Genomic DNA, 20,385 nt, shown 5'->3' on the forward strand with positions numbered 1-20,385 from the left:
GAGGGGCAGTGGGAGAAGGAGAGAGAATTTTTTTTTAAGTTTTTTTAAAAAAATATTTTATTTATTTATTTATCTATTTGACAGACAGAGATCACAAGTAGGCAGAGAGGCAGGCAGAGAGAGAGGAGGAAGCAGGCTCCCCACTGAGCGGAGAGCCCCAGTGCAGGGCTTGATCTCAGAACCCTGGGATCATCACCTGAGCCGAAGGCAGAGGCTTTAACCCACTGAGCCACCCAGGCGCCCCGGAGAGAGAGAATCTTAAGGGGACTCCATGTCTAGCACGGAGCACAATGACCCAACCCTGAGATCAAGACCTGATCAGAAGTCAAGAGCCAGACACTGAACCTACGGACCCAACCCAGGAGTCCCAGTAACAGAAAATTCCTAAACGATAATTAGGACAAGGCAAAGCCCTACTGTAAATACTTTATACATATCTGCTCCCTCATGGGAGCCTGTGCTCTTAGGACTACACTGTCCTGCTTCTCAAATTTTCTCTGAAAAACATACAGTTTGGCTCAGTATACTTACTACGTGTAGGCACAGGGCTAAGGGGTGGGTTTTCTCACCAAGGCTTGCAACTCAGTAAGGACTCTCACTATCCCCCTTTAGCAGAGGCGGAGGCGCAGAGAGGGCAACAGAGGAATCAGCTGCATTAGAACTCAGACCTCCAGGGCGGGATGGCAGGGAGCCAGCTCTCAGACCCCATCCAGCTCCGCCGCTCACTGAAGTGCCAACAGGACGAGCACGCAAAGCTGTTCCTTGCTGAATGGCTTAGGAAGCTATCTAACTGGGAGCCACCTAAAACAGGAAATTATTATGGCCTTGTTGCGAAAGCTTTGCAGCTCTGATAAAGAACAGCCCAGCACTTTATGTTCCGACATAAAGATGTAGTGTGAGGAGAAAAAGGTATATGTTTTATGGATAGTGTGATCCCATTTACTTCAAAAAAAAAAAAAAGGGAGGGCGCCTGAGTGGTTCAGTAGGTAAAGCCTCTGCCTTCAGCTCAGGTCATGATCTCAGAGTCCTGGGATCCAGCCCCACATGGGGCTCTCTGCTCCGCGGGGAGCCTGCTTCCCCACCCCCAACACTGCCGCCACCTGCCTCTCTGCCTACTTGTGATCTCTCTCTGTCAAATAAATAAATAAAATATTTTAATAAATAAATAAATACACAAAAGACTGTTTTTTAGAGCGGATTTAAGATTCCCAGCAAAACTCAGCAGAAGCTATAGCGATTTCCCATACACCCCTCCCCCCACGCACAGCCTTCCCCGTTAGCAACATCCCCCATCGGAATAGCACTTCTGTTCCACCTGATGAACCCATCATTACCACCCTACTCCATCGCTGGCTTTGGGACTTACTCTCTGCGTCATGCAGCCGATGAGTCTGGACCACTGTAGGACACGTATCCACCATTATGGTGTCATAAAGAGTAGCATCACTGCCCTAGGAACCCTCTGTGCTCGGCCGATTCTGTCCTCCCGTCCCCTCCCACCCATCTTTCCACTGCCTCGATTTTTGCCCTTTTCGGAATTCGGGATGCAACCTTTTCAGAGTGGCTTCTTTGACTTGGTACTATGCATCAGATGTCCTCCATGCCTTTTCCTGGCTTGATAGCATGTTTCTTTTTCGCACCGGATAATATCGCGTTGTCTAGACGTACCACCATTCAGGTTTCCATTCATCTACCCAAGGACGTCTTGGCTCCTTTCAGATTTTGGCAATCGGCAATAAAGCTGCTACAAATGCCGACAGGCAGGTCCTTGTGGGGCCCATTTGCTTTTTAAAATAGTTTGTCTTGTGCACCTGGGTGTGTGTTTACATCTCAAAGTATCACACCAGCTATTAACTGTGGTTCCTTCCAGAGACAGAATTGGACTCTAGTGCAGAGGGAACATGAAGAACCCGCTTTACGTTTTCACTTTTTAGAGCTGTGCGTCATTTTAATGTTTTTGCGTTAGACAGGTATTCCTGCAACTACCTGAATAACCAAATTAAAAACTGAAACCGTTAAAACCAAGATAAAATGAAAATAAAGAGTAATATTTCATGCAAAGCCGCAAGAGGTAAGCCTTCTATTTTCATGTTCTATGGCAAATGCTCCATAAATATTTGACGGACTGCTCTGGGTTAAGGATGTCCAATGGAGTATTATTTGTGGGTTACTCCTTGGAATCCTTATTTCTTGCGACGCTGTATTTGTGAACTCGGCTATGCGCTGAAATGCATGTGTGACCCCCAAATCAAGACCTGTGGGGTTTTCACCATCCTTTATGAATATGCATAGGAGGGCACAGCCTCACAAAGCTGAGAGCAATCTGGCCAGGCTCACCCCTGCCGGGAAACAGAGCCAGGTCTGGCAGGCCCTAAAGCCCACGTCTGGGCCACTGTGCGGTACTGCCTTCATGAAAGGGACACAGATCGGCGGGTATATGCGACAGGTAACATCTTCTAAAGGAAAGGCTGCCTGGCCCGTGCCTTCAGTGTTTGACACAGAGTCTGAATGAAAGCAGGAAGAGGAAAAAAAAAAAAAAAAGGCCAGGATTCGATGAAGATACATTGTCACACCACGAAAGGCTGGGCAGGTTAGCAGAAGTCTGAGAGGGAGCTCTCTGCTTGAGTGAAGCCCTGTCTATTTGGGCTGGAGCAGGAGAGGGCACTGTCCAGGCCACCCTGGGCCCTTCACCATGTCCTCTTCCCAGGCGGATAACCCGCTTGTGACCACCAGCACCCAGACTCTAGCCAAGGGCTCTCGAGTCGTGCTCAGCCTGGGCATGTGCCCCCGGAGCAGCCCTCAGCCAATGGATTGCAAAAATTGGAACATAAACACCCCTCTGAGCTGTGGAAGGAACCTGTGAGGCATGTCTTCAAGCAGCTCCAGGAGTTCCCACCGGGACCAAGCCCTAAGTTGCCCATAGGAGGAACCGGTTCAGTAACACAGATAGGGTTCTCTAGCTTTCTCGCTCTACCTCCCTCTCCCTTCCTGGTGCTTCCTGGGATCTCGTCCCAAATAAACTGCTTGCACCCGAATCCTTGTCTTGGGTTCTGTTCTGGGGAAGCAAGATCAAAACTATCCGATATCACTCGTGTGTGGCAATATAGTGTATTGATGTCTTAATCACAATTTTGTTCTCATTCTAGGAACAAGTTGGCCTTGTTAAGTTAAACACAGAAAACAGTTTTTATCTTGCCCTCTATTCTTCTTAAAGCCTCTTGTCCTTTTCAGTTAGCATGTCACCATACACAACAAGGTGCAGTGGTGGTGGCAGGGGAGAAAACAGGAAGGGCCTAGCTCCAACCTGCATCTGCTTCTCACCAGACTTCTGGTTCTTTAGCTACTGTTCATTGAGTCTTTTGTTACTTGCAGGGGAAGTGTACCCCCTGCTGATCTACACTCCAAGATGCTTTGTAAGAGCAAGAGACAATGCCTTAGTGGTCTGTCTGAGCAAATGCGTAACCCCGTCAAGTCAGGAGGAAACGAGACAAACCCAAAATGAGGATTATTCTACGAAATTACCAGCTGTGATCTGCAAAAATGTCAAGGTCAAGAAACGCAAAGAAAGAATCAGGAATTGTTCCAGATTAATGGAGATTAAAGAGACAAGATACAGAAATTGAATCTGTGGTCCTCGATTGGATGCTGGGTTAGAGAGAGGAGGGTGAAAAAAAAAAAAAAAGGCTTGATATTTAAATACAACAGTAGAGTAGGTAACAGGAGTGTATCAGTGTACCTGACCTTGATAACTGAACTTTGGTAAAAAGAATGACCTTGTTCTTAGGAAATTCACACTGAAGTGCTGAGGGGGTAAAAAGGCACTCTCAAATGCTTCGGAAATGCGTGTGCACACACCCACACCACCACACACACAAATAAATATATATATACACACACTTTGAGAGAGGATGATAAATGAAACAAAATGTAAAAATAATAGATGAATCTGGATAAAGGTTATCATCAAAATTCTTATTCTTCTTTTTTTTTTCTTAATATTTATTTGTTTCAGAGGCGGAGAGAGGGAGAGCAAGCCAGCAGGGGGGAAGGGCAGCAGGAGAGGGAAAGAGTCCCAGACAGACTCCTGGCTAATCCCAGAGCCTGATACAGGGCTCCATCTCATGAGCCCGAGATCACGACCTGAGCTGAAACCAAGAGTTGGTCGTTTAACCAATTCTGCCCACCCAGGCTCCCCTAAATTCTTCGTTATTCTTGCCACTGTTCTTTAAATTCAAAATTATGGCAAAATAAAAAGTTATCCAAGCGTGCTTGGGTGGCTAAGTTGGTTAAGCGTCTGCCTTTGGCTCAGGTCATGATCTTGGGGTCCTGGGATCGAGCCCCATGTTGGGCTCCCTGCTCAGTGGGGAGCCTGCTTCTCCCTCTGCCCCTCCTTCACCCCACTCTTGCACTTTTTCTCTCTATGAAATAAATAAATAAAATCTTTAAAAAAAATTATCCAGAAAATTAGGCCCAGGGGTGCCTGGGTGGCTCAGTGGGGTAAAGCCTCTGCCTTCAGCTCAGGTTATGATCCCAGAGTCCTGCGATCAAGCCCCACATTAGGCTCTCTGCTCAGCGGGGAGCCTACTTCCTCCTCTCTCTCTCTCTGCCTGCCTCTCTCCCTACTTATGATCTCTATCTGTCAAATAAATAAATAAAATCTCTTAAAATAAGGCCCAATATGCATCTGTGCTGTTGGGGGGAAACCTTAGCTTACTCTGCTTGTTTTCTCTCTCTCTGGGACTACCAGCAACTAAGAAAAAAGATCAGAAAAAAAGAAAGAAAAGAAAAGAAAAACTGGATTGAGGATATGGAGAAAATACAAATTAAATTTATTAAGGTGAAAAAAATGCCAACTTTTTTCTTTAACTGGTAATTCCCTCCCCTCAAAGGATGTGATTCTGAAGGATCACCCCAGATAGGTCAAGAATGATCATGTTTAAGACTTTTCTCCAAAGAAGACATCCAGATGGCCAACAGACACATGAAAAGGTGTTCAAGATGACTCAGCATCAAGGAAATGCAAATCAAAACCACAATGAGATACCACCTCGCACCTGTCAGAAGGGCTAAAATCAACAACGCAAGAAACAATAGGTGTTGGCGAGGTTGCAGAGAAAGGGGAGACCTTATGTACTGTTGGTGGGACTGCAGACTGATGCAGCCAGCCTGGAGAACAATATGGAGATTGCTAAAAAAAAAAAAAAATAAATTTAAAACAGAATTACTTAGGAGCCAGTAATTCCCCTACTGGCTATATACCAAAAGAACACAAAAACACGAGTTCATCTGGGGCACCTGGGTGGCTCAGTGGGTTAAAGCCTCTGCCTTCAGCTCAGGTCATGATCCCAGGGTCCTGGGATCGAGCCCCGCATCCGGCTCTCTGCTCAGCAGGGAGCCTGCTTCCCCCTCCCTCTCTGCCTGTCTCTCTACCTGCTTGTGATCTCTGTCTGTCAAATAAATAAATAAAATCTTAAAAACAAAAAACCCCGAATGCAAAAAGATAGATGCACCCTTATATTTATTGCAGCATTATTTACAAGATCCAAGCTATGGAAGCAACCCAAGAGTCCATCCATGGATGAATGGATAAGGATGTGGTAGATGAATGCAATGGAATATTACTCAGCCATAAAAGAGTGACATCTTGCCATTTTCAACAACATGGGTGGATCGAGAGGGTATAATGCTAAGTAACATAAGCCAGTCAGAGAAAGACAAATACCATATGATTTCACTGACAGGTAGAATGTAGGAAAGAAAACAGACGAACAGAAAACCAAAACAGACTCTTAGGGAAAACAGGTGGTTACCAGAGGGGGAGGTTAGTGGGGGGACAAGTAAAATAGGTGGATGCCTCAGTTGAATCATTATATTATACCCCTGAAACCAGGATGACACTGTACTTATACTGGAATTAACACACACACACACACAGATGTATACTGGAATTGAAAAAATTAAAAGAATCTTGAAGAATGATCATGTTTAAAAAATAATTATTAGTATACAGAATATTTCCTGTGTATTGAGCCTTGACTGCTCTACGGGCATCAACTCATCTTATTTCATTTTAACCCAGTTAATTATTTAGTATATAATTCTTAATCATCAGAACTATATTTCTAATGCAATTAACATAATCATTTATTATACATTGATAAACATGAATCTATTAATAATATTGAATCACTTATTATATATTAATAAAAGCTAATATCTTATTCCTCAGAATATGTAATCATTTAATTTACAAAAGTGAAGCCTTGGGTTTTTGTTGTTTTTGTTTTAATTTTGTTAAAGCCCAGACCTAATGACACTGACACCAACTGAGCCCAGAGCATGTGCCGGGAATGGTTCTAAGCATTTGACGTGCACTATCTCAAGAGTAAATTAATTCTAACAGCAACCCAGGAAACCAGTACCCTAATTATCCCCCATTTCACACTTGTGAAGGCTGAGAAACTTGTTCACAGAGATGCTGCCCTATGGATGGAACTGGATTCAAACCCACACGCGTGTGACTTTAGGGGCAACAAAGAGTAGATTTTGAAAATACAGACCTGTGTGGTGCAGACAAGAGACACGTCAACTGAAGTTCAGTCCCATCAGGTGGGGGGTCGACCACAGGACCCAGCCCAGAGGTATGAAAACAAGTGAGAAGAGGTAAAATTAGGTCCCCACCCCACATCCCGTTTTTTGTTTTGTTTTCTCAAACACTTTCTGGAAGCTTCCCTAGTCCAGAACTGCAAATTACAGACTCACATGCTTGATGTCAGCTCTTCCAAAGGGCACTTTATTTGAATTCTGTTGTACTGGGCTCCTTAGTCTCACGATGTGCGGATCTGAAATCAGCTTCAAAAACACTTTAATCTCTACGATTTGGAGGAACTTCCCCAGGCTTACACAGATCCACGTCAGTCGTCCCTTCCGTGGAAAGCACGCTTATGTTGGTTGAGTCTCAGCAAATCCCACAGGTTCCTGAGGCCTTTCAGATAAAATGGGACTCCAGATTAAAGCCTAGTTTGTGAACAGTGTCTTTCACAAAAGGACCTTGAGTACGCTGCGGTGATGCAGAGGGAGAGCGGTTAATGCATTGAGAATGGATCTTTTATTTCAAGGTAGCGTTTTGCCTTATTTCCACCCAGCTGGAATTTGCTTTCATTATTTATCCTTCGGCTCTGCTCTTGCAAAGAACTGTGTGTGTGTGTGTGTGTGTGTGTGTTTAATCTAATCCTATGTCATATTCCTCCTCCTCCTCCCTCTCTGCTACTCTCCCTGGCTACCCCCGCCCCTGACTCCACAGCCAATTCAAAACCAAAAGAGAACTGTTGAGCCCCAGTGAGATTCCCAGCCCCTAAAACGTCCCATCCTCTCCAATGTCAAGGCTAAAACAAACTGCGTAATGATACGAACTAACAGTAAGAAAGGGACAGAATACCCAAGAGGTCAAAGGGATTTTCTGTCCTTGTGAGTTTCCAGCTTTCCTGTGTCCTTTGGGGGTGGGCCTTACCTAGCTTGGCCAACATTCTCACAGAAGCCGTCCAAAGAATGGGCCAGGACTTGGGTGTGGCCAAGGCGTACCTGGGGCACAGTATTTAAGGAGCCCCATACCCTTGGGGCTGTGCAAATATCCCAGGCACCTCACTGGAGGCCCAGTCTTGCCCAAGAGTCCCCACCTGCCTGCCAAGCACCCACAACACTTCTCTATTCATTACCCTCCTCAATAGCCAGAGTGATCATTTTGGAAGATAAATCTGTCAATGCCACTCCCTGATGAAACCCTCCGATGGCTCCCCAGTGCCCCTGGGATAAAAGCTAAAATCCCCAAAGGACATCTCTGATAAGGGGTTAGTATCCAAGATCCACAAAGAACTTACCAAACTTGACACCCAAAAAACAAGTAACCAAGCTAAGAAATGGGTGGAAGACATGAAGGGACACTTTTCCAAAAAAAAGACATCCATCTGGCTAGTACACACATGAAAAGATGCTCAACATCACTCATCATCAGGGAAATACAATCAAAACCACAATGAGATACCATCTCACACCTGGCAGAATGTTAAAATTAACAACACAGGTGACAAGAGATGCTGGCCAGGTTGCAGAGAAAGGGGAAACTTCTTGCACTGTCAGTGAGAATGCAGACTGGTACAGCCATTCTGGATGAAAGTATGGGATCCTCAAAAAGCTAAAATAGAATTACCCTGAGATCCAGCAATTGTACTACTAGGGATTCAAAGGGTTACATACACCCCAATGTTTATAATGGCATTATCAACAATAGCCAAACTATGGAGAGAGCCCAAGTGTCCATCAGCTGATGAATGGATAAAGATGTGGTACGTATATACAATGGAATATTACTCGGTCATCAAAAAGAATGAAATATTTGCCATTTGCAATGACATGGATGGAGCTAGAATGTATTAAAATAAGTGAAGTCAGTCAGCAAAAGACAAATAGCACATGATCTCACTCATGTGGAATTTAAGAAAGAAACCAGATGAACATATGGGAAGGGGGAACAGGACAAAAGGAGAGAGTGAGACAAGCCATAAGAGATTCTCTCTCTTTTTTTTTTTTAAGATGTTTTTATCTATTCGAGAGAGACCAGGAGAAAGGGTAGAGAGAGAGAATATCCAAGCAGATTCCCCGCTGAGCACAGAGCCGGATGTGGGGTTTGATCTCATATCCAAGCAGATTCCCCGCTGAGCACAGAGCCGGATGTGGGGTTTGATCTCACAACCCATGAGATCATGACCTGAGCTGAAACCAAGAGTCGGACGCCTAACTGACTGAGCCACCCAGGTGCCCCCATAAGGTGCTCTAAATGACAGAGGACAAACTGAGGGGCGATGGAGGGTGGTGGGTAAGGGATGGGCCACATGGGTGATGGGGATTAAGGAGGGCACTGGTGAGAAGGATTGGGTGTTGTATATAAGCGATGAATCACTGAATTCTACTCCAGAAATCAAGATTGCACTGTAAATTAACTACCTAAAATTTAAATTAAATAATAATAGTAATAAAGAAGTAAAACAGGGGAAGAAAAAAGTGTCAACCTCACTGGCAGGGTTTTACAGAGTCCTACAGATGTGAGTCCTGCCCAACCCTGCCCACCACCCACCGTGTGACCAGCTCCCAGAACCTGACGCCATGTCCCCTCTGAGCTTCCCACCTGCTGTCTCCTATCACCTGAACTGCCTTTTCTGCCTATTTTTCCAAGCTAACATTTTCCAGGTGTCACTGGAAAAAATATCGGAGTGGCAGATTAGGGCAGGGCATAAATTATAGTCATGACCTGGCTTTGTCCAACCGGCTCTGCTGGATATCTTAGCAACATGAACTTGGCCAAGTTATCTAACATGCCTGGGTTTGAAGTCCCCCGTCTGTACGTTGGTGGTGAAAGGTTTACTTCTGGACTCGACAATGGATGGGAGGATTTTGTTTTATTTTATTTTAAAGGATTTTTTATGTTTTTATTAGAGAGATGGAGACCACAAGTAGACAGAGCAGCAGGCAGAGGGAGAGGGAGAAGCAGGCTCTCTGCTGAGCAGGAAACCTGATGTGGGGCTCGATCCCAGGACCCTGGGATCATGACCTGAGCCAAAAGTAGCTGCTTAACCGACTGAGCCACCCGGGCGCCCCGACAGGAGGATTTTAAAAGGTGATCCATGTAACACTTGGAGATGAGTGCTTAGTATGTGGCTAGCGCAGGAGGTGTCAGATGTCATGAGGCGACCTTCACCAGAGGAACCCAAGTCTGGGAGGGGAGCCCCCTCCCAAGCACTTCTATAGCACATGCTCTTAATTCTGTCTCCTGTTACCAATACCATGCACCTACCTCCTGTCTCTCCCTCTGGTCTGCAAGCCTAAAGGCAGACCCCGGTCAGTCTCTTCCCTGCTCTCCTGCTACCATCCTGCCTAAGACATAGTAAATGACACACTAATGTGGGTTAAACACACGAGCCAATGGTACAAATGACACGGCTGCCGTGACAATACCCTTCCCAGCTCCAGGATGAGCCACAGTAGATTTAGAAGGACCAACAACTGTTTGCCAACAGAATTCACTGCTGAGGGGTGCCTGGGTGGCTCAGTCGTTAGGTGCCTGCCTTTGGCTCAGTCATGATCCCAGCGTCCTGGGATCCAGCCCCACATCAGGCTCCCTGCTCAGCGGGAAGGCTGCTTTCCCTCTCCTACTCCCCCTGCTTGTATTCCCTCTCTCACTGTGTCTCTCTCTCTGTAAAATAAATAAATAAAATCTTAAAAAAAAAAATTCACTGCTGAATTTGAAAGCCTCAATTGTACCCAACCAGGCACGAACAGGCTGTGTGGTGGGCACTGTGTGGTGCCATAGGAAATACACAGCTCACGTGAGCACAGGGTCCCGCAAACAGAAAACAGGCAGAACGTTCTGTTAGTATCTCGGCCACCCTCGGTCCCTCACTGGGCTCCTTACACATAGCAGATCCTTCCCCCTGATCTTGGCTATGAGCTCGCTCCTTCCTTCCTTCCTTCCTCTCTCCTTCCTTTCTCTCTCTCTTTCTTTCTTTTTATTGCTTCAACTTAAAGATGGAAAAATACACATTTGAGACTGAGAACTCCTGGGTAGCATGAAACAGAGCTAAGTTTCTGTAACCAGAAGAGCATTGAGACTCTTTTATTTCACTCTAATTGCCAACACGGAACAGCAAGCAGTCCCCACCTGGCCTGGGGTTTTGCAATTTTCCTTTTGCCATTTTTGGACAGGTTCTGGGAATGCCTTAGAGTGACCTGCGGTTTTGTGATAATCCCATGGGAATGGTTTTGTCTTTTGTGGTGGATTTTGCGGAAGTTAAAGTCTGTTGGTTTTTTGGGTTTTTTTGTTTTCTGAGAAGGTTCTTTCTTCTTTCTGGTTATGTAGTATTGCTTACAGAAGGCACCAAAATAAGAGCACAAAAGGAATAATGAATAGGTCTTGCCTTGCATTTGTCTCTCATTAATTGTTGGTGGGTGCCCGAAACATCAGCTTAAAAGGGATTCTGATGCAGCTTTAGGCTTTAGTGGGAAAGAGTGCATTGACTGATTAGTAATGTCTGCCCTGGGTAGGGAACTGAAGGTGGGGCAGGCCAGCAGTGAACACCCTTAGATAAAAAGCACTTTTTCCAGATCAAAAGTTCTATCTCTTCTCCATATTCCCCATGCTACTTATTTCTCCCCACCTTACCTTACTGTCTGGCCCCACTGCAGTATGGCAGTTCAAACATCAAGTGACTATTAGTTCAGATTCATTTCTTTCCACTTAGAAAGAAGAATATTTTAAGGATGATTCACAGAAGAAGAAACCCCCTCAGTAACACTGAAGGAAAGGCCATTCTTTGCTGGTGAGATCGATGGCTCCTCTCCTACTCAGATCATCCCATTTCAAAGTCAAGGTACTCAAGCGATCGGATTCATAATTAGAAGGAAATTAAAAGTCATCATAATAACTCAATTTGCAGAACAGGCTCTACATGTCAGGCATTGTGCTATCTCAATAATTCTTTAACACTGATGAAAGATATATTCTGATGCTGAAATCTTGATAAATTTTGAATCTGGTGATGGGTGTATGGGAACTATATTGTATCACGTTGTATACATTTGAAATTTTTCATGAAAGTTTTTTTAAAAAATATTTTATTTATTTATTTGAGAGAGAGAGAGTACAAGAGGAGAGAGGTCAGTGGGAGAAACAGACTCCCTGGCGAGCAGAGAGCCCAATGAGGGACTCAATCCCAGGACTCCGGGATCATGACCTGAGCCAAAGGCAATTGCCCAACCAGCTGAGCCACCCAGGTGCCCCATGATAGAAAGTTTTAAAAGCACAATGCCAGATATTTCGATCTCATTGGTCTGTGAGAATCTGGGCATCAGGTAGCCTTAAAAACCTCCCACAGGGGTACTGGGGGGCTCGGTCGGTTAAGCATCTAACTCTTGATTTCAGCTCAGGTCGTGATCTCAGGCTGTGAGATGGAGCCCCACATCGGGCTCTGTGCCGGGTGTGGAGCCTGCTTAAGATTTCTCTCTCTCTAAAAACAAAACAGAGAAAAAAACTCCCACAAATGAATTTCTTTTTTTTTTTTCTTTAGTGTACAATCAGGCCGGAAAAACAACTGGGCAAAGTGCTCTTCAGCAGGCTTCATTTTATTTGCTCCTCACAATCAGCCTAAGACAGGTGCACGTCACCCATCCCCACCTTACCGAAGACCCTGAAGCGGAAGGAGAAGCCCACAGTGGCATAACCGCCACATGGCTAAGCCACAGCTGAACCCAGACTGACCTAAACTTGAAGCCTGGGTCCTTAACTGCCTGTTCTAGGTTAGGTCTAACTCTTCCCAGCTTTACTGGAGTATAACTGACAAAAACTGTACACATTTAAGGTGTTCAATGTGATGTTGTGATACACACACACACCCACACTGGTATTAATCTCCACAACCAAACTAATGAACACAACTACCAACTCACACAGCTACCCCCTGCCTTTTTTTTTTAACAGGAAGATCATTTCCAGCCTACAATACGGTATTATTAATGACCGTCCCCATGCTGTATGTTAGATCTCCAGGGCTTCCTCACCCCCCCATAACTGAAGCTTTATTCCATTTGACCAACATCTCTCCATTTCCCCCACCTCCCAGCTCCTGGGCAAACGCTGTTCTTCCTTCTCTGCTTTCATCCATTTGAATTTTTAGATCCCACGTGAAAGTGAGATCATACCATGTCGATCTTTGTGTGTCTGGCTTACTTCCCTTAGCATAAGGTCCACCAGGTTCAGCCACGTTGCTGGATTTCCTTCTTTTTCCAGGCAGAATAATATTCTGTTGCATGTTTGATGCTGAATTTTCCTTAATCATGGCTCTGCCTGCCAACATCTGCATTGTTTCCAGATCTTGGCTACTGTGAATGATGCTGCAGTGGACACGGGTGTCCAGATATCTCTTGACGATCCTGATTTCATTTCTGTAGATCTATACCCAGAAGTGGATTTGCTGGATCATAGGGCAGTTCTATTTTTAGTCTTTGGAGGAAATGTTCTACTATGTTTCATAAGGGCTGTACCATTTTTTGTGGTAGACTATACCCAGCACAAATGTTACTGTTTCAACCATTTCCATGTGTACGGTTTCCGTGGCACTAAATACATCCTCAATGTGCAACCATCACCACCAACCATCTCCAGGACTTTTCACGATCCCCACATTAAAACTGCATTCCTTGAATAATAATCCCCCAGTTAAGCCTCCCCCAACCCAGTCCTAGGCAACTACCATTCTACTTTCTGTCTCTATGAATCTGACTATTCTAGAAATCTCATATAAGTGGAATCATAGAGTATTTATCCTTTTGTGCCTTATTTTGCTTGACACAGATCTATCGTCTTCAGGGTTCATCTGCGTGATAGCATGTGTCAGAAGTTCAGTCCTTTTTAAGGCTGAATGATAAGTGTAACTTTTAATTTTTTTTTTTTTAATTTATTTGACAGAGACAGAGATCACAAGTAGGCAGAGAGGCAGGCAGAGAGAGAGGAAGGAAAGCAGGCTCCTCTGCTGAGCAGGGAGCCCGATGCAGGGCTCGACCCCAGGACCCTGGGATCATGAGCCGAGCCGAAAGCAGACGCTTTAACCCACTGAGCCACCCAGGCGCCCCGATAAGTGTAACTTTTAAATAAAAGTTTCCTGACACTGGGATTGTGGTGATCGATGAAATATAATTTCTGCTCTCAGCCAGCAATCTCACAGCCTGGCAGTATGACAGACAACAGTGCATTAAGGGTCCCATAAAATGCACACACATGTGGAAGCTTCTAGTAAAAGAGGTCACAGAGTTGCATCATATTATCCACGGTGATCCAGGTGAGCCCTGGAGTAAAAATTCCAACTCTACCGCCTTTTAGCTATGAACTACTGAACAAGTTATTTTTCCTCTTTGGGGCTCAGTTTTTCCATCTGTAAAATGTGAGTAATCATAGTATCTACCTGTGAGTTGGAATCAAGCTTAAATGAGTCAGTCCATGTACAGCACTTAGAACAGTGCCTGGCACATTGTAAGTGGTCAAAAATGATATCAATCTATCAGTCAGTAATACAAAGTAATCTGTAGAGAATACTTTAATTAGATTTTGAAGGACGAGGACATTTCCTTAAGGTTAGGTGGCCAGATCTAATATAGGACATCTAGTTCAATTTGAATTTCAAATAAACAACTAATCCTTTATTAGTGTAAGTCCCAAATATTGGATACTCCTAATCAAATACTGACAAAAGACACATTTCTGGGATATCATGTATTTGAACACTTTGGTGTTGAATACTTACAACACTTCAGTGAAACTGATGAGTATTAATGAGATTGGGTGGTTGCTTCTGAGTTGGCCAAAGCAGAGAAAGCAAAGAAGAGTTCAGAGTCAGCTCAAACTCTGCATAACTGAGCCTCACCTCTAATGTCTCTCTTAGGGCCGAGATTGCTGAAATCATCTTGAGAGTCAATGAATTACAATGCAAATGGAATTCATAACCTCACAGGCTGTCTGCTGTTAAAGTGAGGGCACTGATGAGGAAGGAGCAGATTCCAGAAAATGGGGAAGGGGGCACATGAGCAGATCCCAGTGAAGCTGGTGACAGGGGGGTCTAAATTTACCAGAGTCTTCTTTGCCAGAGAAGCAGCCCATTCTCCCCTTCCCATTCACCTCCACTAGTCTGACAAGGTCAACCCTGTTTTGCTTGAGGAACCTATGACAGTCTCCCCTGAGGGGGGTGCCTTGCGATATACTACTGTTGGTTCTCCTCAAGACCTGGCCCCACCATCCCCGTTGGCTTCTAGACCTCTAACCAGACTCAGGTCACAGCAGGTCCCCAATGGGGAGGTATAAACTGTGACCCACAGGGAGGGGCCCTACCCTCCAAAAGACCTACATGACTTTTCTAACTTATAGACAGAAATCTGGGGAATACGGGTGGGAACAAATACTAAGGGTGTGGGGATAATACCGGAAGGAATATAAAGTTGGATCAGGCCAGATGTATGGATATGAGCCAACCGAGAAGCGATTCCGGATTTAATGTTGTAGTGTAGGGGCGGGGGTTAGAACGAGCACTAATGGTTTGCATGGTTGGCTGGCAGAAACGTGGAGCGCAAGATGCCCGAAGTCGAAATGCCAAAACTGCTTTGATCTACTGTAGAGAAAGGAAGAGGAAGGTCTCCAAAGGCTTAGGGGTTAGGGAGATCGGGCTGTTGGAGTGGATTTATCATGTAAGACTTGTTCATCTGCCTCAGGAGTGTCCCCACAACTGTGAGAAATAAATTTGTGAGGGGAGACCCAGCATCCTTGAAGAGATTTGTGGACACTCTTCTCTGTATGTCAGAAATTACAGGAAATTACAGGGAAGACATCGCTGCTACTAAATTGGGATTTCTAAATGCAGTGGGGATAATTGGATCCTGGAGTGTCAGGGGCCAAGTTGCTGCTCTTAATCACCAAAGGCAAGGTGGGCATGGCTACAGTAATGGACGGCGGAATCAAAACAGTAATCAGAACAGTCTGACCCACTGAGACTTACAGGGTTGGCTAGCTGATCCCAGCGTGGCGGGAAAATAAATACATGCACAGTCTACTAAATTCTTACTTTATCTGTATAAACTGAAGAGTTTTAGGTCAAGTGGACAGAAGTCTAACCTGAACGACCAAGGCAGAGTGTCACGGCCCCTCCATCAATTCCCAGACACGAGCGAGTTTACAGACCCAGGAACCTCGGAATGCAGGGGAGGCTGGGTGGCCTTGAGGAAGGACCACACTACCTTGCCAAAAATTTGTACCGTTACCCTCGCTCTCAGTCTCCTCCAAAAAGACCTGTGGCCTTTGGCCAGGCTGACTGTGCAATGGAGAAAAGGAAACTATGAGATTTGGGGGACAACTGGACACTGGCTCTGAGTGACCCTAATTCCAGGGGACACAAGATCTCATGAAATCCACCAGCCAGAGGAGGGGCTTACGGAGGTCAGGCAATGAGTCAGAAGCTCACGTCCACTGCACAGTGAATCCAACAGGTCCCCGAGCCCACCCCAAGGTCCTTTCCCCAGTTCTAGGATGCACAACTAGAAGAGACATAATCAGGAATAGGCAGAATCCCTAAAACACTTACTTCGATCTGAAACTCAGACTGAACTGGGCATCCTGTATTTCTATTTAGTGAATCTGGAAATCCTACCGGAAGGAGATTTCCAGGTGGGGATAAAAACCCAGGGCACAAACGCTTCAAGGGCAGGAGAGTGAAGCTTTGTTAGGAAGATTGTGACCCAGAGCTGGACCCCAGATGGCAAAAACCCAGGGCCAAAGGACATGAAATGCAGTAGAGGGAGGGGCTCGGGAAAGCTCTGGAAATAATGCCTTTTTTTAAAAAAAGAACCATCTCATCCCTAGCCAAAACAACCTCCCCAAATCAAGTCAAACCAAACCAAAAGTTCCCTTATTAGGCCCAGTGATGATAAAAACAAGAGTCTGTGATTATTTCAACCGTACAGCGACAGACTAGAACATTCACGTCAAAGGAGTTTAATTCTTTGAGCTGACACAATCACCAACAGCCTCTTTTGTGAATTTTCGGCTGGGATGAGGTGCCTGAGGGCGGGAAGAGTTTAAAGGGCTTAAAGCAGCTTGAATTGGTTGATTTAAGGGAGGGCTAACCGCATCTTTGTTCAGTGCTGGGTATGAAACACCTGCGTGTATATACACCCTCTCTCACAACAATTCCGATCGGAGGGATTTATCCTAAAGCCAAAACCAGCTAACCACATGAACAAGCATACGCTGTCTCACAATGTCACTGCAGTGATGATTATGAGTAAAAATCCAGAAATCCCCGATACGCTCATTAAATGGGAATTGAATAGTGTTGAAATACAATGACATGTTTGGTCGCCATTAAAAAGGATGGCATTTTTTTTTAAACATAGAAAAAATTGTTCAATTGTTCCCCATCTATAGCTAAATGAGTAAATTTATAAAATTGGATCAAGTATGATCTTTACATCTAAAAAGAACAAGTACACCTTCGAGCAGAGGGAAGAGGACCGGGAAGAAATTCACAGACATGGTTTCTGTGGTAGTTTCATGGGGTGGGGGTTGATCCTTGAATCGTTGAGTAGAGCTTTGGTCTTGTTTTGGCTCTGCTTCTCTCCTTTCTCAAGTTCTTCTACAGTAAATACGGCTTTTCTAAATAACCAAACTGCCTTAAAGGGAATGATAGGAAGCTGCCAGAGCTCCGTGGGAAGTGTGAAGATATGGACCCTTCTCTTTCACAGCTGTCCATGCCGGGAGCCCTCTGGGATGCTTGAGGGGAGGTATTATAAAGGCTGCCAAGAGAGTCCCCAGCAAGCCGTTCTTAGTTTTTTGTGGTTTTTTTTTAAATATATACTTTTTAAAAAATATATTTTATTTATTTATTTGACAGACAGAGATCACAAGTAGGCAGAGAGGCAGGCAGAGAGAGAGGAGGAAGCAGGATCCCTGCTGAGCAGAGAGCCCCATGCAGGGCTCCATCCCAGGACCCTGGGATCATGACCTGAGTCGAAGGCAGAGGCTTTAACCCACTGAGCCACCCAGGCACCCCAAGCTGTTCTTAGTTCTTACAATGAGGGCAAACTTCCCCGCCTTGCCATATCCCCGATGTCTGTCTGTCTGTCTTTCTTTCTTTCTTTCTTTGTTTATTTATTTGACAGACAGAGATCACAAGTAGGCAGAGAGGCAGGCAGAGAGAGAGAGGAGGAAGCAGGCTTCCTGCTGAGCAGAGAGCTTGACGTGGGGCTCCATCCCAGGACCCTGGGATCATGACCTGAGCCAAAGGCAGAGGCTTTAACCCACTGAGCCACCCAGGTGCCCCTCCCTGACATCTTAATCCCACGACCAGAATACACCTGGTGGCATTTGTTAAGGAAGCATCGTTTGAAACTTCCCCCAAGCAATTCTAAAGCAGGGCTGGTGTCGAGAAGCCCCGCCTTTGTCCCTATAATCTGAGTGGCATCTGCAGGTCTAAAAGAGGGCAAAACCACTTGGGCACAGGGGTCCCCGGTGGCCTGTGCTCTGTCCCCTAGACAGACCTGACCAGCGAGCCCTCTGCCTCGAATTAACCCTGACAATCAAAAACGTTGCTCTTGGTGCCGAGGCTATGGACCAGACTGGGAGGCTGAGTCAGCTATGAAATTCCCACTGGACTCATTCCGGAATTGACCAATGTATATTTTCCCTCCTAAAAGCGCAGAGCAGTACCCTGTATGTCTCTCTACTGCCGTCACTCAGAAGCATAACAGGGAGGCTGACAAGCATCCCTCCTGCTCTCCCAGAGCACTCACCGGGTTCTGTCAGGTTAATTCCGGCTTTCTCCTGTTGTTCCGCTTCAAGACCTCATCATCTCCTGCCTGGACGCGGACGACAGCCTCCTAACCAGCCTCGCTCTGATCCCTGTCCCTCCTTCCCTGTCCCGGACCACCTACGATAGGCGCCCTTCTAGAAGCCCTTTTCCCTGGCCACGCCATTCCCTTGCATCAAAACCTTCAATAGCTCCTACCTGTCTGACTTATAACACTGTCAACACAATAATCATTATGAAATTAATTTTAATTGTTACATACTTCGTGCGTTCTTACTATGTGTCAGATTCTAGGCTGGGCTTGTGACATGCACAATCTCATTTTTTCAATACATTTCATATGAAAATTTCTAAACACACATCAGAGGAGAAAGAATTACAAGGGCGCCCACTCTCTTCTCCATAATTCGAAAATTCAAAGAGCTCTGAAGCCTGGACATTTATCACGCATGTGGTGCTAAACTCATTTGGTAGCGAAATCTGACCTGAGTCAGCATGAAATGTTGTCTCTATGTAGCCCACTCAGTGCAAATCTTCAAACGTATTATTGCAGACATCCTCGTAGGTTTTATTATGGGGTGCTGCCCAGGCTCTCGTTCCAGGGGTAATGCAACACACAGTGCCTGAACCTGAGTGCCTTCCTAAAATCGGGAAACATCGGAATTGAAAAACACAGGGTTTTTCGAATCCTGTGCCTGTACCATGAGAACCTGAGTACCTGCGACATACGTCAGAAATGCTTCACACTTGGACATCGTTGCTTTACCGTCAATCTAGAGATATGGTATAGGTACAGAGGCACAGAGATGTATCGATGACACGTGTACAGACGGAGATGACGGAGACAGATCCCGCGCTGGTTCTCCCCCCAGCCCCCGCGCCCAAGAGAGATCCAAGTCAAATCCCCGGAACCTGTGAATGTGACCTCATTTTGAAGTCTTTGCAGATTTAACTTGGGATCATAAGGTAAGTGCAATTCAGGCCCTAACTCCAATGAGAAGTGGCCTCCTAAGAGACAGGCAGACAGAAGAGAAGCAGTGTAAAATGGAGGCAGGGATGGGCTTGATGGGAGCACAAGCAGAAGGAAGCCAGAAACATCGGACGCAGAAAAAGCGAGGAAGGACTCTCTTCTAGAGGCTCCAAATGGAGCAGGGACACTGCCAGTGTCTTGATTTTGGACTTACGGCCTCCAGGACGGTGAGACAAGAGATTTCAAGATGTTTTGGGCCACCCAAGTTTGTGGTCATTAGTTGTGGTGGCCCCAAGGAAAGGAATACAGATTTCAAGACAGGTAAAGATACCGACGCACACGTGGGCACCGACTGAACCCTTTTAAAGAACTTGCAGCTCCTCGTGACCTTTTACATGCATCTCGGGGAACCCCCTGTCCCGCCTGGTGAGATACATACACCTATTTTTTTAACCAACTTATGCAGCCATTACCGTAAATCAGTTTTAAAGCATTTCATCCCCTCGACAGGATTCCTCACGCACGTTTCCTGTTACTTCCAGTCCCCGTCCCCAGGCTACCATGAATCTATTTTCTGTCTTCACAGCTTTGCCTTTTCTGGATATTTCATATAAACAGACCATGCGATGTGTGGTCTCCTGGGTCCAGCCTCTTTTCCTGAGCATCACATGAGGCTCCTCCATGTCATAGCACGCGTCTGTAGAATGTTCCTTTTTATTGCTCACTAGCATTCTACTACATTCTACATTTTGAATCTCCAGTTACCAACTGACGGATTTGGAGGTTCCCATTTTTGTCCAGCCCATCAAATGTTAACCTTCACAGCTACTGTCATGACATGATAGGCAAAAGGGGTGTGTTTTTTTTCCTGCCCAAAGTAACAAGGTAACAAATGGTCTGAGACCCACTGCGGTTCCCATTGCTGAGGCCAAGCAACGGAGACACATAAAAAGTATTCCCAGTTCCATCTCTTGCTACTCCCGCAGTCCAAGTCAAAGCATGAGTCACTGTGCCCGACCTACC

At 45.5% G+C, this 20,385-nt stretch overlaps 1 protein-coding gene across 2 annotated transcripts in view; it reads right to left on the bottom strand.

Moving 5' to 3' along the window:
- Positions 1-20,385, bottom strand: part of LOC122895648 — a 407,274-nt gene that overhangs the window by 141,348 nt on the left and 245,541 nt on the right. The gene's annotated exons all lie outside the window — the stretch shown is intronic.

Source organism: Neovison vison, chromosome 14 (assembly GCF_020171115.1).
Source record: "Neovison vison isolate M4711 chromosome 14, ASM_NN_V1, whole genome shotgun sequence".
NCBI classification, from domain to species: domain Eukaryota; kingdom Metazoa; phylum Chordata; class Mammalia; order Carnivora; family Mustelidae; genus Neogale; species Neogale vison.